This window comes from Panthera uncia (genome assembly GCF_023721935.1).
Source record: "Panthera uncia isolate 11264 chromosome B3 unlocalized genomic scaffold, Puncia_PCG_1.0 HiC_scaffold_1, whole genome shotgun sequence".
Lineage (NCBI taxonomy): Eukaryota > Metazoa > Chordata > Mammalia > Carnivora > Felidae > Panthera > Panthera uncia.
In genome coordinates, this window is record NW_026057582.1 from 92,836,720 (window position 1) to 92,857,167 (window position 20,448).

Below are 20,448 nucleotides of genomic sequence, written 5' to 3' on the forward strand. Positions count from 1 at the left end.
AAAAAAAAGAGAACAAAAGCAGGAACAATGCCCAAATCAGTTCAGTGTATAACCACACACCCAATCCTATAACTATGACCCAAACCAGCTGAGAAAGGCATCCTACTCAGAAACATGGATCTAAGAATCTTAAGACATTGTGAAGCCAAATCAAGCAATGCTTACAAAAAATAATCCATCACGAACATGGACTTTATCCCAAAAATCCAAGGGTGCCTTAATATTAAAACATTAATAGATTAAATGACAGAATAGATGGAACTGAGGAATGAATCTAAGAAAGGATAAGACCTTTAAAAAGAAAAAAAATTTAAGTTTATTAAAATATATTAAAGAAGACTTAAATAAAAAAAACCACTATACTATGTTTATAGACAGGAAGACTCAAAATACAAATTAATCTGTATCTTCTGTGCAGCAGCAATTAATATCCCAATATAGGTTTGCAAGAAACATGACAAGCTAATTCTACAGGTGATATGGAAGAGCAAAGACCCACAGACAGCCAAGATACTTCTGAAGAATAAGCAAAGGGAAACTGCCTTACCAGACATCAAGAATTATTATGGAGCAATATTTAGGACAGGATGTTATTCATGCTGGGAGACTAATGGATACCAATAGTGCATCCAGAAATAGAATCATAAATGTATGAGAACTTCATCTATGACACAGGTGGCAGTGTAGATCACTGGGAATGGCTATGAAATAGAAGACTTCAGGACAATTGGTCATCCCCATGCTAGATCTCCACTTCCTACCACATACAAAATTTAACTTATGATGGATTACAGACTTCAATATGAAAGACAAAACTTTTAAAACCTTCAGAAGAATATACAGAAAAATATCCTTATGATCTCAGGATAAGAAAATACTTCTTGGGGCACATGGGTGGCCCAGTGAGTTAAGCACCAACTTCATGATCTCATGGTTCATGAGTTGGAGCCCTGCTTTGGCCTCTGTGCTGACAGCTCAGAGTCTGGAGCCTGCTTCAGATTCTGTGTCTCCCTCTCTCTCTGTCCTTGCCCTGCTCACACTCTGTCTCTGCCTCTCAAACATGAATAAACATTAAAAAAAAAAAAGAAAATACTTATTTATCAAGACAAAAAAGCATTATTCATAAAAGATTGGTAAGCATGAGAACATTAAAATTAAGGACTTCTGCTAACAAAAAGATACCTTAAAGAAAAATTAAATTAGAAGCTAGAAGAAGATACAGATGTCCCAGGAAACGAAAACATTTGAATAAAATCTTTGAATTGTACCTTAGTATTCAAACCCTAGCTAACTCTTAATTTTTTTAATGTTTTTATTTATTTGGGGGGAGGGGGCAGAGAGAGAGAGCGGGGCAGAGGATCTGAAGCAGTTTTTGCTCTGACAGCAGTGAGCCCAATGTAGGATTCAACCTACCAACCAAGGTCATGACCTGATCCGAAGTTGGATGCTCAACCAACTGAGCCACCTTGTGCTCCAAACTCTAGCTAAGTTTTATATGAAAATCAGGAACCAAATAGATTCTGAAAATCTAGGTATTCTTCATTATTTGAACTTAGGCTATCTGAATTTAAAAAGTGCATAAATACTGATAACAAAGAATGTTTCATTTGTAACATATACAACCAACCAAAGGTTAATATCTAGAATATTTGAAAAGCTAACTCCTACATAACAACAAAAAAACACAAATACCTCAATGGCATAACTAGAATTTTATAGAAGAAAAAAATCTTAGTGGTAAATAAACATGTGAAAAATGCTCAACCTCATTAATAATCAGAAAAATTCACCTTAAGGCCACAAAGAGTAACTATTTTATATTCATCAGATTGGCAAAAGTTTGGCAAGACCAGTTATTGGTGAAGGTAGGATTCTATGCAGTGCTAGGACAAGTACAATTGGTACAATCACCTTGAAAAGCACTCTACCATTATCTTGCAAAACTGTACATGTTCATTTCTACAAATCAGAAATTCCAAAACTAGAAACTGTATATGCCCTGTTGAAAACCTTGCACCTATACACCAGGAAACATGAGAATGTCCATTGTAGCAATGTTCAGAATAACAAAAAACAGATGAAACAATTACACATCAAAAGCAGAATAGAAAAGCAAATTGTGCTAAACTTATATAATTGCATGAACAGCTTTTTTGAGAAATAAATCACATGCCATACAATTCATCCATTTAAAGTATGTGAGTCAATGGTTTTTTGCATATTCATATAACATTAGCTTTTTTTTAGTTGTGGTAAAATATATAAAACATAAAATTAATTACTTAAAAAATGTTTTTGATATTTATTTTTTGAGAGAGAGAGGGAGAGAAACAGAGCATGAGTGGGGTAGGGGCACAGAGAGAGGGAGACACAGAATCTGAAGCAGGCTCCAGGCTCTGAGCTGTCATGACAGCACAGCGCATAACGTGGGGCTTGAACTCATGGACCGGAAGATCATGACCTGAGCCGAAGTCAGATGCTTAACCAACTAAGACACCCAGGTACCCCTAAAACTAACTACTTTAGCCATTTTAAGAAAGATTTTAAGTAAGCTCTACACCCTGTGTGGGGGTTGAACTCATGACCCTGAGATCAAGACTCACATGCTTTACTAAGTGAGGCAGCCAGATGTGCCCACTTTAACCATTTTTAAGTATACAGTTTGGTAGCATTAATTACATTCACAGTGTTGTGCAACCATCACCACTGTCTATTTCTAAAACCTTTCATCACTTCAAACAGAAACTGTAACAGCTAAGCAATAACTCCCCATTTTTGCCTTTCCCAGTCCCCAGTCACCTCTAATCTACTGTCTCTATGAATTTGCCTATTCTAGATATTTCATGTAAGTAGAAACTTAGAATATTTGTCCCTTTGTGTCTGGCTTATTTTATTTAGCATAACATCCTGAAGGCTCATCCATACTGTAATATGTATCTGAACTTCATTCAGATGAACCTAGAGGGTATTATAAGTAAAATAAGTCAGACTAAGAAAGACAAATACCATATAATTTCCCTTATATGTAGAATCTAAGAAAGAAAGAAAGAAAGAAAGAAAGAAAGAAAGAAAGAAAGAAAGAAAGAAAAAGGTAGGAAGGAAGGAAGGAAGGAAGGAAGGGAGGAAGGAGGCAAGGAAGGAAGGAAGGAAGGAAAACTCATAAATACAGAGAACAAACTGGTGGTTACTAGAAAGGTGGGCATGGGGGATGGATGAAATAGGTAAAGGGGATTAGGAGGTATAAATTTGCAGCTCTAAAGTAAACAAGTCACAGAAATGAAAACCAAAGTATAGGAAATAAAGCTAATAATACTGTATTAGGCTGTATGGTGACAGATGGTAACTACACTTACCGTGAACACTGGGTAAAGAATTGTTGAATCACTATGTTGTACACCTGAAACTAATATAACATTGTCAAATACATTTAAATAACAAAAATATTTTTAATAGAACTTCATTTCTTTTTATGGCTGAAAAATATTCCATTGTATGGATATATCACATTTTGTTTTTCCATTTATCTGTTGATGAACAATTGGGTTGTTTCTAACTTATGGCTATTATAAATAATGCTGCAATGAACACTGATATATAAGTATCTGTTCAAGTGCTTGCTTTCAGTTTCTCTGGACAGATACTCCGGAGTGGAATTGCTGGGTCATATGGTAATTCTATGTTTAGGTTTTTGAGGAACCGCCTAACTGTTTTTTATAGCCCTTGTAGCATTTTACATTCCCACTGTTAACATGCGAGGGTTCCAACTTCCCCACATCTTTGCCAACAAATATTTTTTCCTCACTCTGTGGCTTGCCTTTTCAATCTTTTGACAATGTCCTTCTGAGAGCAGAGGTTTTCAACTTTAATCAAGTGCAACTTACCAATTTTGTCTTTCATGGATCTACTGTTGGTGTTGTCTAAAAAGTCCTTGCCAATTTCAAAGTCACCTAGATTTTTTCCTATGTTATCTTCTAGAAGTTTCGTAGTTTTGTGTTTTGTATTTAGATCTCTCATCCATCTTGAGTTAATTTTTGTGAACAGGAAAAAGTCGGAACACTTTTGGGTGTTCAATTGGGTGTCCAATTGTTCCAGCACCATTTGTTGAAAAGACTATCCTTTTTTTTTTTTTTAATTTCTTTTAATGTTCACTTATTTTTGAGAGAGAGATACAGTGTAAGCAGGGAAGAGGCAGAGAAACAGAGGGAGACACAGAATCTGAAACTGGCTCCAGGCTTCAAGCTGTCAGCACAGAGCCCAATGTGGGGCTCGAACTCACAAGCCATGAGATCATGCCCTGAGCTGAAGTCAGACACTCAACCAACTGGGCTACCCAGGCGCACCAAGGCTATCCTTTCTTCATTAAATTTCCTTTGCTTCTTTTTCAAAGATGAGATAACCATATTTGTGTGAGTCTATTTCTGGGGTCTCTGTTCTGTTCCATTGATTCATTTGTGTTTCACCAATACCACATTATCTTGACTACAGTAGCTTTATAGTAATTCTTGAAGCTGAGTAGTGTAAGTCCTTTGACTTTGTTCTCCTTCAGTATTATATTGGCTATTCTGGATCTTCTGTCTTTCCATATAAATTTTGGATTATTTTTTTTTTAAGTTTATTTATTTATTTTTAGGAGGGGAGGGGCAAAGAGAGTGGGAGAGACAGAATCCCAAGCAGGCTCTGTGCTCTGAGCACAGAGCCCAAAATGGGGCTCAATCTCACTAACTGTGAGATCATGACCTGAGCCAAAATCAAGAGTCAGATGCTTAACCAACTAAGCCATCCAGGCGCCCTTTTCCATATAAATTTTGGAATCAGTTTGTTGACATCTACAAAATAACCTGCTGGGATTTTGATTGCATTGCATTAAATCTACAGGTCAAACTGAGAAGAATGGACATCCTAACAATATTGAGTTTTTCTCTCCATGAACATGAAATATCTTGTCATTTATTTAGATCTTCTTTGATTTCTTTCATCAGAGTTTTGTTGTTTCCTCTCACATAGATATTATAAATATACCTAAGTATTTTTTCTTTCTTTGCTTTTTTGTGGGGAGGAGGGTACTAATGTAAATGGTGTTGCATTTTTAATTTCAACTTCCGATTATAGGAAAGCAATTGACTTCTGTATATTGACCTTGTATCTACAACCTTGTTATGACTTAGTAGTTCCAGGGTTAATTTGTTTGTTTTTTCGATGATTATTTGGGATTTCCTACATAAAAATTATGCATCTATAAACAAAGACAGTTTTACTTTTTCCTTCCCAATCTGTATATAACCTTCTCCCAACCCTTCTTCTCACATTGCATTAACTACGACTTCTAGTCAATGTGGAATAGAAATGGCAAGAGGAGGGACACCTCAGTGGCTCAGTCAGTTAAGCATCCAACTTTGGCTCAGGTCATGATCTTGAAGTTCTTGAGTTCAAACCCCAAGTCAGCCTCTGTGCTAACAGCTCAGAGCCTGGAGTCTGCTTCAGATTCTATGTCTCCCTCTCTCTCTGCCCCTTCCCCACTCACACACACACACTCTCTCTCTCTCAAAAAATAAACATAAAAAAAAAAAAAAAAGAATTGGCAAGAGGAGACAACCTTGCCTAGTTTCTGATCCTAGGGGAAAAGTATCTCACTTCTCATCATTAAGTATCATGCGATCTGTATTTTTTTTTTTTTCGCCGTTGTTTTTCATATTAAGGAAGTTCCCCTCTATTCCTAGTTTTCTGGGAGCTTTTTATCATGAATGAATGTTGAATTTTGTTCAATGCTTATTCTGTATCTATTGGTATGATTACATGATTGTTTTCTTTAGCCTGTTGATTTAATGGATTACATTAGTTTTTTTGAATGTTGAACCAGACCTGCATACCTGGAAAAAATCCCACTTGGTCATAATGGATCATTCTCCCTATACATTGTTAGATTCAATCTATTAATATTTTGTTGAAGACTTTTGCCTCTATTTTTATGAAAGATATCGGTCTGTAATTCTTTTCTTGTAATGTCTTTGGTTTTGTTATTAGGGTAATACTGGCCTAACAGAATGAATAAGGAAGTATTCTCTGTGCTTCCATTTTCTGGAAGACATACAGAGAATTGGTATCATTTCTTTCTCAAATGCTTGGTAGAATTCACAGGGAAACCATCTAGGCCATGATAAAACTAATAAAGACTATAGTAGAAATAAATTAAATGGAGACTAGAAAAACAATAGAGAAAAGGGGGAAAAAAGTTGGTTCTTTGAAAAGATCAACAAAATTGACAAATCTTTAGCTAGACTGACCAACAGAAAAAGAGAAAAGAGTCACATACTAAAATTAGGAGTACAAGAGGGGACATCACCATTGACTTTACAGAAATAAAAAAGATAATAAATACTATGAAGAATTATATGCCAATAAATTAGATAACTTAGATGAAATGGACAAATTCCTAGGAAGACATAAACTAATGAAACTGACTCAAGAAGATATACATATTCTTTTTTTTAAGGTTATTAATTTTGAGAGAGAGTGTGCATGCAAGCAGAGGAGGGGCAGAGAGAGAGTGAGAGAGGTTCTACACTCTCAGTGCACAACCCAATGTAGGGCTCAAACCCACGAAACACGAGACAATGACCTGAGCCAAAATCAAGAGCCAGACCCCCAACCAACTGAACCACCCAGGTGTCCCTACATATTCCGAATATATGTAGAAAAAGCAAAGAGACTGAATTAGTAATTTTGAAATTTCCAACAGAGAAAAGCCAAGGCCGAAAGGCTTCATGAGTTAATTCTACTTAACATTTAAAGAATTAATACCAATTCTTCACAAATACTTCCAAAAAATAAGAGGGAATACTTTCTAAGTCATTCTATAGGGCCAATATTACTCTGATACCAAAACTAATTAAAGACATCAAAAGAAAACTACAGACCAACATTTCTCATAAATATGGAGGTAAAAATTCTCTGCAAAATATTAGCAAATCAAATCCATCAACATGTAAAAAGGATTATATACCATGGCCAGATGGGATTTAACCTAAGAAAGTTCATTGAACATCTGAAATATCAATATAATATACCATATTAATAAAACAAAGGGAAAACCCCACATGATCATCTTTATGGATACAGGAAAAAAATTTGGTGAAATCCAACACCCTTTCATGATAAAACTATCAAACAAAGTAGGAATAGGCAGAAACCTCAAACTGATAAAGGGTACTTATGAAAAGATACCATCAAGAAAGTGAAAAAAAAGAACAATCCACAGAATGGGAGAAAATATATGCAAATCACCTGTCTGATAAAAGATATATAACCAGAACATATTAAAAAAAAAACTTTTACAGATCAACAATGAGAAGACAACCCAATTAAAAAGAGACATTAAGAAAATAATCCCATTTACAACTGCATCATAAAGAATAGAATACCTAGAAATAAATTTAACCAAGGAGGTGAAAGGCCTGCACTCTGAAAACTATAACACATTGAAGGAAGAAGGTGAAGATGATACAAATAAATAGAAAGATATGTTATGCTCATGGATTGGAAGAAATAATATTTTTAAAACGTTTATACTGCCCAAAGTAATCTACAGATTTGATGTAGTCTCTATCAAAATATTCATAGTATTTTGCACAGAACTAGAACAAAAAAATCCTAAAATATTTATGGAACCACAAAAGATTCCCAATAGCCAAAGCAATCTTGAGAAAGGCAAAGCTGGAGGGAGGTATCTATAATCCCAGATTTCAAACTGTACTACAAAGCTATTGTAATCAAAACAGTGCAGTATTGACACAAGAATAGACACATCGATCAATGGAATAGAATTGAAAGCCCAGAAATAAACCCATATTTATAAGGCCAACTAGTCTAGGACAAAGGAGGCAAGTACACTTGGAGAAAAAAAATCTCTTCAATAAATGGTGTTGGGAAAACCAGACAGCTACATGCAAAAGAATAAAACTGGGCCACTTTCTTACAGCATTCTCAAAAATAAACTCAAAATGGATTAAAGACCTAAATTTAAGACCTGAAACCATAAGACTCCTATAAGAAAAATAGGCAATAAACTCTCAGACATTAGCCTTAGCAATATTTTTCTGGATCCATCTCCTTAGGCAAGGCAAACAAAAGCAAAAACAAACAATTGAGACTACATCATACTAAAAAACTTTTGCACAGCAAACCATCAACAAAATGAAAACACAACTTTCTGAATGGGAGAAGATATTTGTAAATGCTATATCCAATAATGAGCTAGTATTCAAAGAACATATAGAACTTCTACAACTCAACACTAAAAAAACAATTCAATTTAAAAATGGGCAGAGGACCCAAAGAGACATTTTTCTAAAGAAGACATACAGGGGCACCTGGGTGGCTCAGTCGGTTAAGCAGCCAACTTCGGCTCAGGTCATGATCTCGCGGTCCGTGAGTTCGAGCCCCGCGTCGGGCTCTGTGCTGACAGCTCAGGGCCTGGAGCCTGTTTCGGATTCTGTGTGTCTCTCTCTCTGACCCTCCCCCGTTCATGCTCTGTCTCTCTCTGTCTCAAAAATAAATAAACGTTAAAAAAATTAAAAAAAAAAAAGAAGACATATAGATGACCGACAGACATGTGGAAAGATGCTTAACATCACTAGTCATCAGGGAAAGACAAATCAAAACCACAAGGAGCACCTCACACTAGTCAGAATGGCTAGTATCAAAAAGACAAGAAAAAACAAGTGTTGCCAAGGATGTGGAGAAAAGGGAAAACTTATGCACTGTTGGTGGGAATATAAATTGGTGCAGCCTCTATGGAAAACAGTACATGGAGGTTCCTCAAAAAATTAAAAATAGAAATACCACAAAATCCAGTAATTCCACTACTAGGTATTTACTCAAAGGAAACAAAAATACTAGTTCAAAAATAATATTCACCCCTATGTTTATTGCAGCATTATCTACATGAGTCAAGATATGGAAGCAACCTAGGTATCCATCAATAGTGAATGGATAAAGGAGATGTGGTGTATATACACAATGGAATATAACTCAGCCATAAAAAGAATGAAATCTTGCCATTCACAATAACACGGGTAGACCTAGAGAGTAGTGTGACAAGTAAAATAAGTCAGAGAAAGAGAAATACTATATGATCTCACTCACATGTGAAATCTAAAACACAAAACAAACAGAAACAAACTCATAAATTCAAAGAACTGATGTTTGCCAGAGAAGAGAGGTGTCAGGGGATAGATGAAACAGGTAAAGAGAATTACAAGGTACAAGCATCTGGTTATAAAATAAGTAAGTCACAGGATGAAAGTACAACATAGGGAATATAGTCAATAATATTGTAATATCTTTGTATGGCAACAGATGATAACTAAATTTGTGGTGAACATTTCATAATGTATAGGATTGTCAAATCACTATGTTGTACACCTGGAAAAAAATGCAAAGGATTTGAATAGAAATATCTCCAAAGGAGATATAAAAATGGCCAATAAGCACATTAAAAAAATGCTTATCATTAGTCATTAGAGAAATGCACATCAAAATCACAATGGGCTACTACTTCACATTCACTGGAATGGCTATAATAAAAACAAAAAAGACAGACATTAGCAAGTGATGGCAAAGATATGGAGAAATTGGAACCCTCATACATTACTGGTAAAAATGTCAAATGGTTCAGCTGCTTTGGAAAACAGTTTGGCTGTGCCTCAAAATGCTAAAAATAAACTTACCACATGACCTACCAATTCTATACATACGTATATACCCAAGAGAAATGAAAACATGTCTATACAAAATGTACACAGATATGCATAGCAGCATTATCCATAATATCCAAAATGTGGAATCAACCTAAATGTCCATCAACTGACAAATAAAGAAAATGTGGCACATCCATAGAGTAGGATGTTATTTGGCCATAAAAAAAAAAAAGGTACTGGTATATGTTACAACATGGATGAACCATGAAACCATTATGCTAAGTGAAAGAAGGAGTCACAAAACACCACATATCTCATTTATGTGAAAAGTCCAGAACAAGCAAATCCAGAGAAGGCAAAATAGATTAGCAGTTTCCAGGGTCTGGCATTATGGGGGGAGGGGGAATAATGTCAGCTAATGTGCATGGGGTTTTTGGGGGGGATTTTGAAAATGTTCTAAAGTCAGATTGGGTGATAATTAACTCTGTGTATGTACTAAAAACCATCAAATTGTATACTTTAAAAAGGTGAATTTATCATAAATTAAATATATCTCAATGAAGCTGTTTTGAAAAATGTAGAGAGAATGGGTGCATCACCCAGCTTCAATCATTATCAACTCATGGCCAATCTTGTTTCATCTATACCCTGATGCTGCCACCCTACTACCACTCCCACACTGGATTATTTTTAAAGTACCCAGATATTATTTCTTCTTCAAATATTCAGTATTTTTTCACTAATATCCAGTAGTATCTTTCCAAAAGATAAGGACTCTTTAAAAACAATATGGTACCATTATCACATCTAAAAAATTTAAAATATCTTAATATAATCAAATATCCTATATTCTAATGTCCCTCAGTTCTCTCATAAATGTGATGTTTTAGACAGCTGCTTTGTGCAAATCAAGATGTACCACGCATTGTATTTCATTATTTGTCTCTTATGTTTCTGTGTATCCATAAACTCTCCCTCTTTTATTTTTCTTGCAATTATTGAAGAAGTGGGTTGTCGTGTAGAGTTTCCCACATTCTGGATTTTGCTGATTGCATTCCTGTGATGTCATTTAACATGGTCACTATTATATAGTGATTCACTTCTAGATGCCTGCTGCCAGGTACACTATAAATGTGAATTAATTCATAGTGCATCAACATAGTTGCCACTCCTGCAGTGCTTACTAAGCACCATGTCCTTTGTAGCATCCTTGACACAAATTATCCTATTTAATCTGTATAACAACCTAGTGTGGTATGTATTATTGTCCCCAGTCTAGAGATAAAGAAAATGAAGCTTAGAGAGGTTTAAAAAAATTGATCACAGTCAACCAGGCAGTAAATATTTGGGTTCAAACCCAGGTCTGTCTGATGTTATAACCCATACTTCTATCCATTATGTGATAATATCCCCATCTTTTGCCTGCGGCTGTAGTTGTTGTTTGCTTTTATTAACTCTGAGAAGCAGACCTTCAGTCCATTCAAAGAATTCACTTTTACCTTTCATTTGTAACATGTAGGATGGTTTCAGCTTGAAGTAACAGAAAAATCCATCTCAAACTGACTCATCAATACGGATATTATCTCATATAACAAGAAATCTACAAGCGGGGCAGCACCAGTTCTGATTGATTTACTGACTAAACAACAACATCACAGGCCCAGGGTCATTCTGACTCTTTACTGTGCCATCATCGGTGTGCTGGCTTCCTAAAGGGCCACTTTCAGATAACACGGCCAGATGCAACAACATCAGTGGAGATGGTGGCATGTTTCCCTGTATGTCTCTGTTGAAGAGCAAGAAAATCTTTCCCAGAAGGCTTTCACAGACCTCTCCTCAGGTCTCACATACCAGAACTGGTTTGCATGCCCACCCCAACCTCTCACTGGCCAGTCAAAAGGATCTTGCCCATGATAGTTTAGGAGTGTACCTCTGAGATGGTAATAGGGTCACCTTCCCTAATAGGTAAACACACCTATACAGACTTCTGTAAAGAAGGAAGAGATGTGAATGGATGTTGAGTATCTGCTATATGTTCCTAATGAGGTATACTACATATTGCATTGTGAATAATGAAAATATTTCATTATAACTGCCACATTTTTTTACTTTGTGTCAAGTGACATTTACTGTTGACATATCAGCTTCCTCACCTACACAAAAACATTAGATAAGATTATATGTAAGGTCCCTTCCAGCTCTACCTGTTTCAATTTTACATTTGCATTTTCTAAAAAGCAAGTTGAAAGTTAAACCTACAAGATATGGTCCAAAAATGATGATGGGTTTCAGCTGATAAGTCATAGGTATGACTGACATCCATTTTTCCCTTAAAAAGTTTTAGATGTAGATATTAGATTTAAAGAACTAAACAAACTAGAACTGATCATATCTTTCCATTAAGTTTCAACATTAAAAATAGAAAGGTTCATTGTTGTACCTTTCTGCCCCATCCATTAACATCTACTAGCTTCTAGCCCTCATGGTACAGAGATTGATTAGAAGTTCTTTTTCACAACTTACTGTCTTTAATTTGGTGTCAGCATCCTCCTGGAGCTGGTGCATGGCTCTGGGACTGTCACAGAGCTCTAATATCTTTGCTTTGGCTGCCAACTATGACTTTAACTTAAGAAACCATTCCTATGCCTGCTTCCTGTCACAGTCGTCATCTGAAGTAATGCTCCATTCATTTTATCACACGCAGACGTTTTCCTTGTGGGGAACCACAAGAAACCAAAAGAGAAAGATGGTACATCACTGAGTATCTTTCATATATCGAACCTTTTCTACTGTTTCTTCCAATCTGAATAAAACTGTTTTATTATTTTCAGCTTATGCCTATCATCAACTTTCTCTGGGGAAACTGTTGGCTTGATCTGTAAGTAGTCCTGTTCTTATTTAACAGAGGCTATGACTTATGATAAATGCACAACATAAAAAAGTCAAAGATATCATGTCACATAGGATATGTGGAATAACAAATGACAAGAAAACTTGGGAACATGATTTCAGCTGATTTGGTCATGCCTCCATTTCATTTCACTCTTTCCAGATCAGATGTGTCATTCTGGTGAGGAGGCAGTCCATTAGTCCATTAGTTGATAGTGGAAATCCCACTGGTCTCTCAGTCAGTATCCCCTGTATGCCAATGTTCATCATGCTAGTTCCAAGAGCCTTAGAGAATTAACTTTGTTTTCTGATTCAGCCCACCTTCTGGAGGAAGGCATGGCCCTATTTTGAAATGTACAAAGGAAAGACAGGGCTAACCCTCTTCGGGGGCAGGGTGGAAGGAGAGAAGATAGGCTTAATGATCTACCAGGTGACCTTGAGTAAGTCATATCACTTCTCTGTGCCTCTAAGAAATCGGGGGAAGATCCTCATTCTGTATCTCACAGATTGTTGCCAAAATCAAGTAAGAACATTGAGTAGGGAAGTATTTTCACAAATGCAAAGTTGTGTTATTATTTTCAAATATGGAATTTCCTCTGTGGTTTTGTTTTTTGGTGGTTTGGTTTTGGGGTTTTTTGTTTTGGGGGGGGTTTGGTTTTTTCTTTTTTCCACATGATAACTGCACAAGTCATGCTAGATCATGATGCTGTTTCACCTCGATTCACCCTTTGCCTATTTCAGGCAGATTACACCAGCAATGCTGCATCCATCCCTTTGGTTTATTTCCCTTCCACCACATCCCTAAGATGCAAATGTCATCATAATGTAAAATACTGCATAGCAGCCACTTACAAAACTCAACATACTTTTACAGTTGAGATAAACGCTATATACAAGAGTTGCAGTAGAAGTATGCAAAAAGCATTCAAAAAGGAGAGACAGCACATCTAAGTAGAGAAAGCTTCTGGAAGATAACCCCATTATGCCATATATTTGAGTAATTTCTGTCTTTGTCCTATGTCACCCCACCCCACCCGACTTTCATGCTTCAGAGACAAGACTGTATTTTCTCTATCTTTGTAGCGCCCGAGAACCTGGCAGACAGCACTTTTCAGTACGTTCCGGGAGGAAGTTAACGGGCTAAAAGGCTGACAATAACAAGCTGAGCGGGTTTTAACATTTACCCAGCCCAATGAGGCTCACCTGTTTTTAACTTAGTATTGTAGGTAGGACTTTCCAGGCAAGAAGTGTGCCCGGGAACCCCTGTAACCCCCAAGGAAGGGACCTTTATTACGGGTGTGTTAAGTGCCTAACAGAGGTGCTTTCGTACACGCACCTAATATGGGTTTAGTCCTCACAATACCTGTTTAGGTTTTAAGCCTATTTTACAGATGAGGTTGCCAAGACTCGATAGGCAGAGTTTCTAGTCTCACATCTAGTAAAAGCCACTGCGCCTGCATGGGCTCTCCAACAACCTAACCCCAAAACTTTAAATCAGCCTTGCTAAACCCCACCTGTCTTACCTTAAGCCGTCCCTGCAGGCATCTACCCTAGCTACTCCTCCTTCCCGGGTCCCCGCCCTAGGCCCCAGTAAAGCCTGTAAAAACTCATGCTTTCGCGTAAAGATGCTCACTCACCCAACTGCTCCTCACAGGCTTGAAAAGCCTTTGCCACCCACCCTATCCGTAGCCCCGAGCTTCTCAAAAGAGGCTGCACAGCTTTCTCCCAAGGCTGAGGTCCTCGGCGCCTGCGGAGCTGGGACGGGTTCCGGACGTAGATTCCGGGAGAGGACACCTGCAGGGGAGGACCCGGCAGGGGGTCCCGCCTCCGCGCGGCCGCGGCGCGCCGCCTCGAACTACGCTTCCCAGGCTGCTCCGCTGCCGCCGCGCGCCCCAGCGCTGCGCCCGGCCGGGAGCCGCCTGTTGATCGCCGCGCTCGCCCGGGCCACGGCGCCGCCCCTGCACGGTCGGCCCCGCTACCTCGGGGCAGACGGACTTACGGCCCGCACCGCCGGCTCCGGGATGGGCGCACGGAAGGGTGAGCGCGCTGAGGGGGTGAGGGCCGGCCGGGGCCAGGCGTGGTCTGCAGACCCCGGCCCACAGCGCGTGGGCGGCCGCGCCCTCCCCGCGGGGCTTGAGGATGCTCTGCTGCGTCCGCGCTCGGCTGGGCGGGCGCGCGGAACCCGGGCCGCTTCTAGCCTCCGCGGCCGGGCGGGTAGTGCGGGGCGGCGCGGGGCGGCGCGGGCCGGAGGCGCCCGCCGGGGTGTGGGTCCCACGCTCCGCACTGCGGCTCCGCAGCCTCGGCAGCCCGGCGGGCCGCTGCAGTGAGGGCGCGGTCTCCCGTCTTCGCGCTGCGGGGCTGGGTTTTTCCAAGCTGGGCTTTGTTCCCCACTTTCTTCTCTCCGGTGAACGTTAGACAGGCTCCTGGAGCGTTGTGCCTGTCACTGCATCGTTAAAGCGGGAGATGGGGAAGGGTGGATTCTAGCTGGCATCTTTTTTTAAGATCCCTGGAGCTGTCACCCGCCGGGCGTTTCAGCCTCCGAGAAAGCGGCAATCGGAGCGGCCTGATGCTGCAGGTCCTCAAGACCTTCATTTTTTTTTTTCCTGGTTAAAGTAGTGATAGCATGTGCTCCCTGAGTCTTCCTAAATTTTCCCTGCTGATCTGCAGAAAGGAAGATTGATTTTAAAATAATAATATTAATAAAAGGCTTCTAATGGGAATTTTTACTTAAAGCATTCAAAGGTGGGAAGGTGATGCAGGCAAAATGCAAATTAGCAATGAAGGAGGCCGTGAATGCAACGGCTTCATCTTACCCATTAAACGGCCGAATCACAAGGCACTTGGGAAGGGAATGAAAAAGAACATCGCAGGAGGTATTTTTTAATCTGGGTTCCTGTCCTAGCTGTACCATTAAGGAGCTGAGCAAGCCCCTTCACCTCTCTGAGTCTCTTTCTCCGTGTAAAATGGGGCGTTTGGGCCCATCATTTCCAAACATCTGTTCTTCCTAGATGCTCCTATGAGGGAACTGAAGGGATGAGGTCGCTTCTGTTCAACACCATTACAAAAAGCCTGATTGTGACAGAACAAGTGACTTTACCCTAGTGAAAAGGAAAGATTTTTTTTCAGGGCTTAGGAATCCAATTTAAAAAAAATAATAAAACTGATTTCCTCTCTCTACTCTCTTCAGTCGAACCCAATAAATATGTATCACAGCCACTTTAATGTTTGTAAATTACTGTAAATTGGTAGGCAACTTGTGTTTCTTTGCTTTTGTTTTTAATTTGCTGAAGACGAAGTCATGAGATCTGCAGGTAAAGGGAGAAGGTCTTGCAAGGCTGGTTAAATGTGGTCAACCAGGAGGTGGGGGGGGGGGAGCCCCAGTAAGAAGTAACCAGAGAGCAAAAGCACTGAGGAAAGAGAGGACAAGGACTGATGGGTCATTGTTTGAATAATACACAACAAAGGGAATAAGAGAACCAGAAAACCAGCGCTGTGCAAACTCTTCCATAACTGATTCAGGCAAGGACTCCTCCAGGGGTTCAGAACCTTTGAGAGGTTGTTAGAGAATAGGATTATCTCACCACAAATTACCTAGAGAAACAGTGGCCATCCAATGGAAAAATGAGGAGGTTACCACCTCAGCCTAGTGCTCAAGCACACCAGCACCTATTATGAGTCTCCTGTGGGGATGCAATAACGTCATGATTTCACCTATGCGGTGTTCCATAAAGACTGGAAAAGTGACTGTTGGGAGAACAGGGAGTATTGCAGATTACAATACTCAAGTGATGTAACAACCACTTGACATTTGTGAACTTTGGATCCTAGATCAGAAAAAAAAAAAAGCTATAAAAGATGACTTGGAGACAACTGGAAGAATTTTAACTTAACATGGGCTGCATATTAAATAATATTATGGAATTACTTTTCATTTTCTTAGGTGCAGTAGTGGTACTATGGTTATGTAAGACACTGTCCTTAGTTGTTTGAAGTACAGGTATCAGAGGAAATGTGCAACTTTGAGCTAATTCAAGGGCAAAAAGTGAAAAGTGTAAGGGTGAGGGAGGAAGCTCAGGAGTGTAGCAAAATGATGGCAGTGCATCTAAGAAAATGGTATCCTGGTATTTATTATACTGTTCTTTTATACTTTCTGTAAGTTTGAACTTTTAAATTAAAAAAGTGGGAGAGATTAATAAAATTAGAAAGTCAATAAAGAGAAAGGATTGTGGGGAACTGTGCGGTTAGTGATACCTAGCCGCAGTGAATCCGTGGCTTTGAGTTTCCAAGATTAAAATCCTGTTGGAGGTGTGCGTAGGCTCAGGGGAAGTCCCCTTTTTTGGTTTTTCTTGGTTCCTATCAATCATTTATTCTGATGATACTACATCCCCTAACTCCAACCTCAAAGTATTGATAATTCCCAAACCTTTGAAATGCTAGCCCTACTCAAGAACCATCCTGAAAGCACCGTTCTTTCCTCTCTACATTCAAGATTTGTGTCCGTATAGAAGGAAGTTCCAGGGGTTGTTTTTATTTTGAGTTAGGGGAGTGTTGAGGAAAGAACAGATCCAGCCTTTTGATAGAACAGAAGTTGTTCTGTCAAATGAGAGGGTTTCCTCTCATTCCCTTTATTGGTAAATTACATACAACCAAATTGTTTCTTATAGACCATAAGTGAGTGGTTCAAAGAGGCTCATAGAAGGCATGTGCAGAAGAGACTTCCTGTCGTCCATGCAGGAAAACAGAATTAACTCTTAAGAAACAACACAATTTTATACAGAGCCTTTTGCTGCAAAGATACTTTTGCTATACCTGGAATATACATACTTCTACGTTTATGTTTTGCCCTCCTGTTCTGGCCTCAAGGCTACCCCATGTCTTTAAGTAGGTTGCCAGGTTTCCCCTATTGAAAGCTGGGTAGAGTGCTAATGAGAAGGTCAGCTCTAGGACGGTGGGTAATAGGAGCTCATGAAACAGGGTACAAGGCCAGCTGTGCCAAGCCTGGAGTTGAGTAGGGAGCAAATATGAGGCACCGGCCCTGAGAGGCCTCTCATCAGGACAGTTGAAGGTGTCTAGAGTCTAGTAAGCTGGGCTGCTGTTCAGCCAGTATGTACAGGGACAGCCATCCCTGATATTTAGAAATGACAACCATTCTGACTGGGCAGTGCTCATTCCATACCATTTGCTAATTATTTTGCATATCATATTAATAAGCAGTCACGAGTCGAGGTGCACATAGTACCTATAAGTCATAACAAAACATTGATCAAAACCTAGCTGGAATACAGATGCCAGAGTAAGAGACAAAATAGGTCAAAGACTACATAAGCAGGCAGAAGCTGGGAGGGCATGTGAATCAAAAGACAGAAAGTAGAGAACCCATAGTGTCAGTCAGGAAGTGAGAAGCCATTAATTCCTGAAGGCAAGGCAAGGGAATATGGCCAGAACCAATAGGCAGTTAAAAACTAAAAAGGCACATATACCCAAGTGCAGTGCAAGAAGTCAGGAAATAGAAGCTCCTTAGAAAACAGAATCGGGCCAAAGGGATAAGGCAGCAGCAGGAAGCAGGACCTGCCAAGAGAATTACAAACCAGGTAGCAGTGTGGCAGAGAGTCTAAAACTTCTATGTTAAAGAGCTTCTGCCCCAGCCAGGAAGCTTCTTGGCTGCTGTCTGCCCGTGTGGAAACCTATCTCCTTCTTTGGCCAGGCTATACATGGTGGCTTGCTACACCTGGCAACGCTGACCTGGAACTCTTAGAAGCTGCTGCCTCTCTATATTTAACAGATCCTGACAAAGATAACAAAGGGAACAAATACCCCAAATAAAAGACTATTCCCAGACCAAGGGCAAAAATGAAATGGCTTTGACTGAGGGCTTGCATGTGCTAGGCACCGTGCCTGCTACGCACATTATCCTATTAAGTGTCACCTCCACCTTCTGAAATAAGTACTATTCTTTGCCTGTCTTGCAGAGGAAAGAACAGAGGCTTGGAAAAGCTTCTCTTGCACACAGACCTGTAGCCATCACACCCAGGGCTGGTTGACTCCAAGGCCCTTGCTTTAAGACTTATGAACCTGGAGGGGGGTAGCTCACCGGTAGGCACATGGTCTTAAAAGGAGACTGTTTTCAAGCACAATTTGAGCTATGGGAAATTTTGTGTGACAAGTTTGGGAAGTTAACAACACGTAGTCTCAGAGACAAAGTCTTCAGTCTGGTGAGATCTGTTTCTCATTCCCCTTTCAGCTTGTTCCCTTCAATTGCCTTGTCTATTTTTTGCCTGAAATTCCTCCGCATCCTACCGCATTCTCTGTCCTTCATCCCCTGAAAGTATTTCCCAGAATATGACAGGAGCCATTTGCTTGTTAAGAAAGAAAGAAAAGAAAGAAAGAAAAAGAAGGAAAAGAGAAATAGACATGACTGGGCCATCTTCAAATAGCTAGATTTTAAAACACAAGCTATGTGGTTATTGCTTTTTTAAAAAAAAAAATATTTATTTTTGAGAGAGAGACAGAGATAGAGCGTGAGTGGGCAAGGGGCAGAGAGAGGGAGACACAGAATCCGAAGCAGGCTCCAAGCTCTAAGCTGTCAGCACAGAGCCCAGACGAGGGGCGTCAACCCACAAACTGTGAGATTATGACCCAAGCTGAAGTCGGACACTTAACTGACTGAGCCACCCAGGTGCCCACAGACTATGTGTTTTGTACACATTTTTGCATTTGCCTACAGCTAGAAAGGAATTAAATATATAGGAATAACTCATGTCTTGTTGGAAGATACATTGATAGGCCGATTTTGTTCTAATTTACTGTCAGAAAATGTAGATTTGACCCTTGTGCATGTTGGTTCACTGGTTATTTTTAAACTATTATGAAATATTGAAGATTTATAATAAAGAATAGCAACTTCTCACTTCCCCACCCCTACTTGGGAATAAATCATCACCAGTATAGTTGAAGCCTGAGTCCCCCTTCTCCAGCCCCCTCCCTGGCCCCCTCCTCTCCCAGTGCGGCGTCTGTCCTTTCTATGAGCCTTCCTAGAGATGTATACTCCAAAGTAACTTAACGGCACAGTTTTGCCCATTTAAAAACTTTTCACTGTGTTTTTGAGAGTATTTTTTTGTGTAGTCTTTTGTAAAAATTCGCCTTTGGTTTGGACGGGGTTTAATAAATCGGACTGCTTGTTTTGGCTTTGGCTCCAAGTCTTTGTGTGTAGGCAGGGCCAGAGGCTGGGCGCTTGGTGTGGTATCTGCTTTTCCTCTCATACCGCTGTTGTACAAATAAGGTAGTGGACAAAGAAGCAAAGAAAGCCACACTCCTTGTTTTCCTCCCCAGGGCTTGTGTCTTTGGGTAATAGAAGAGTGATTGGGAGACCCAGGTCATTTGTCCTTCAGCTCTAGTCCTTCCTCCGTTTTCCGTTCTCCTAACTGACTTGGTGTGCATGCCCACCTGGACTCTGGGAAGCCTTGCTTGGCACTCGCTTCATTCCAGCGTGTACATTCGTTATCTTGTTGCACGTGGAGTGCTTGCCATGGGACAGACGCTGTGTCGGAGGGGAGGCTGAAGCAGCGCTTTGCAGACTTTCCACTGTGGCATCGCCAACGGGAGGAGTGACCAGATGTGAGCCTTTGTGGGGCCCAGGCCAGAGCTGAAGCAGGCCAGCCAGTCATGAGCCAGAGATCTGCAACTTGCCTTTTACAATTCTGTGAATCCTGCATTCTTCTCCGCAGTATACCTATGTGTTTTATTAAATGATAGTAACTAGCTTTCCCCCCAGATCTTTAAGTCAAAGTTGTGCTCCAGGAGGATGCACTATTTTTTCTCTCTTCTGGCTTTGATACCCCTTCATTAAATGCAGTGTATGCGGTTT

At 39.8% G+C, this 20,448-nt stretch overlaps 1 protein-coding gene across 4 annotated transcripts in view; it reads left to right on the top strand.

Moving 5' to 3' along the window:
* Window positions 1-20,448, top strand: part of TMOD2 (tropomodulin 2) — a 65,750-nt gene that overhangs the window by 4,899 nt on the left and 40,403 nt on the right. For 2 of the 4 annotated variants that reach the window (XM_049613619.1, XM_049613618.1), the window contains exon 2: window positions 12,527-12,573. The exons of 1 other annotated variant lie outside the window; for it this stretch is intronic. The gene's annotated coding sequence lies outside the window, so the exon portion shown is untranslated. Of the gene's footprint in view, window positions 1-12,526; window positions 12,574-14,536; window positions 14,622-20,448 lie in introns of those variants that run through there. One more of the 4 variants, XM_049613621.1, reaches the window with a different exon arrangement.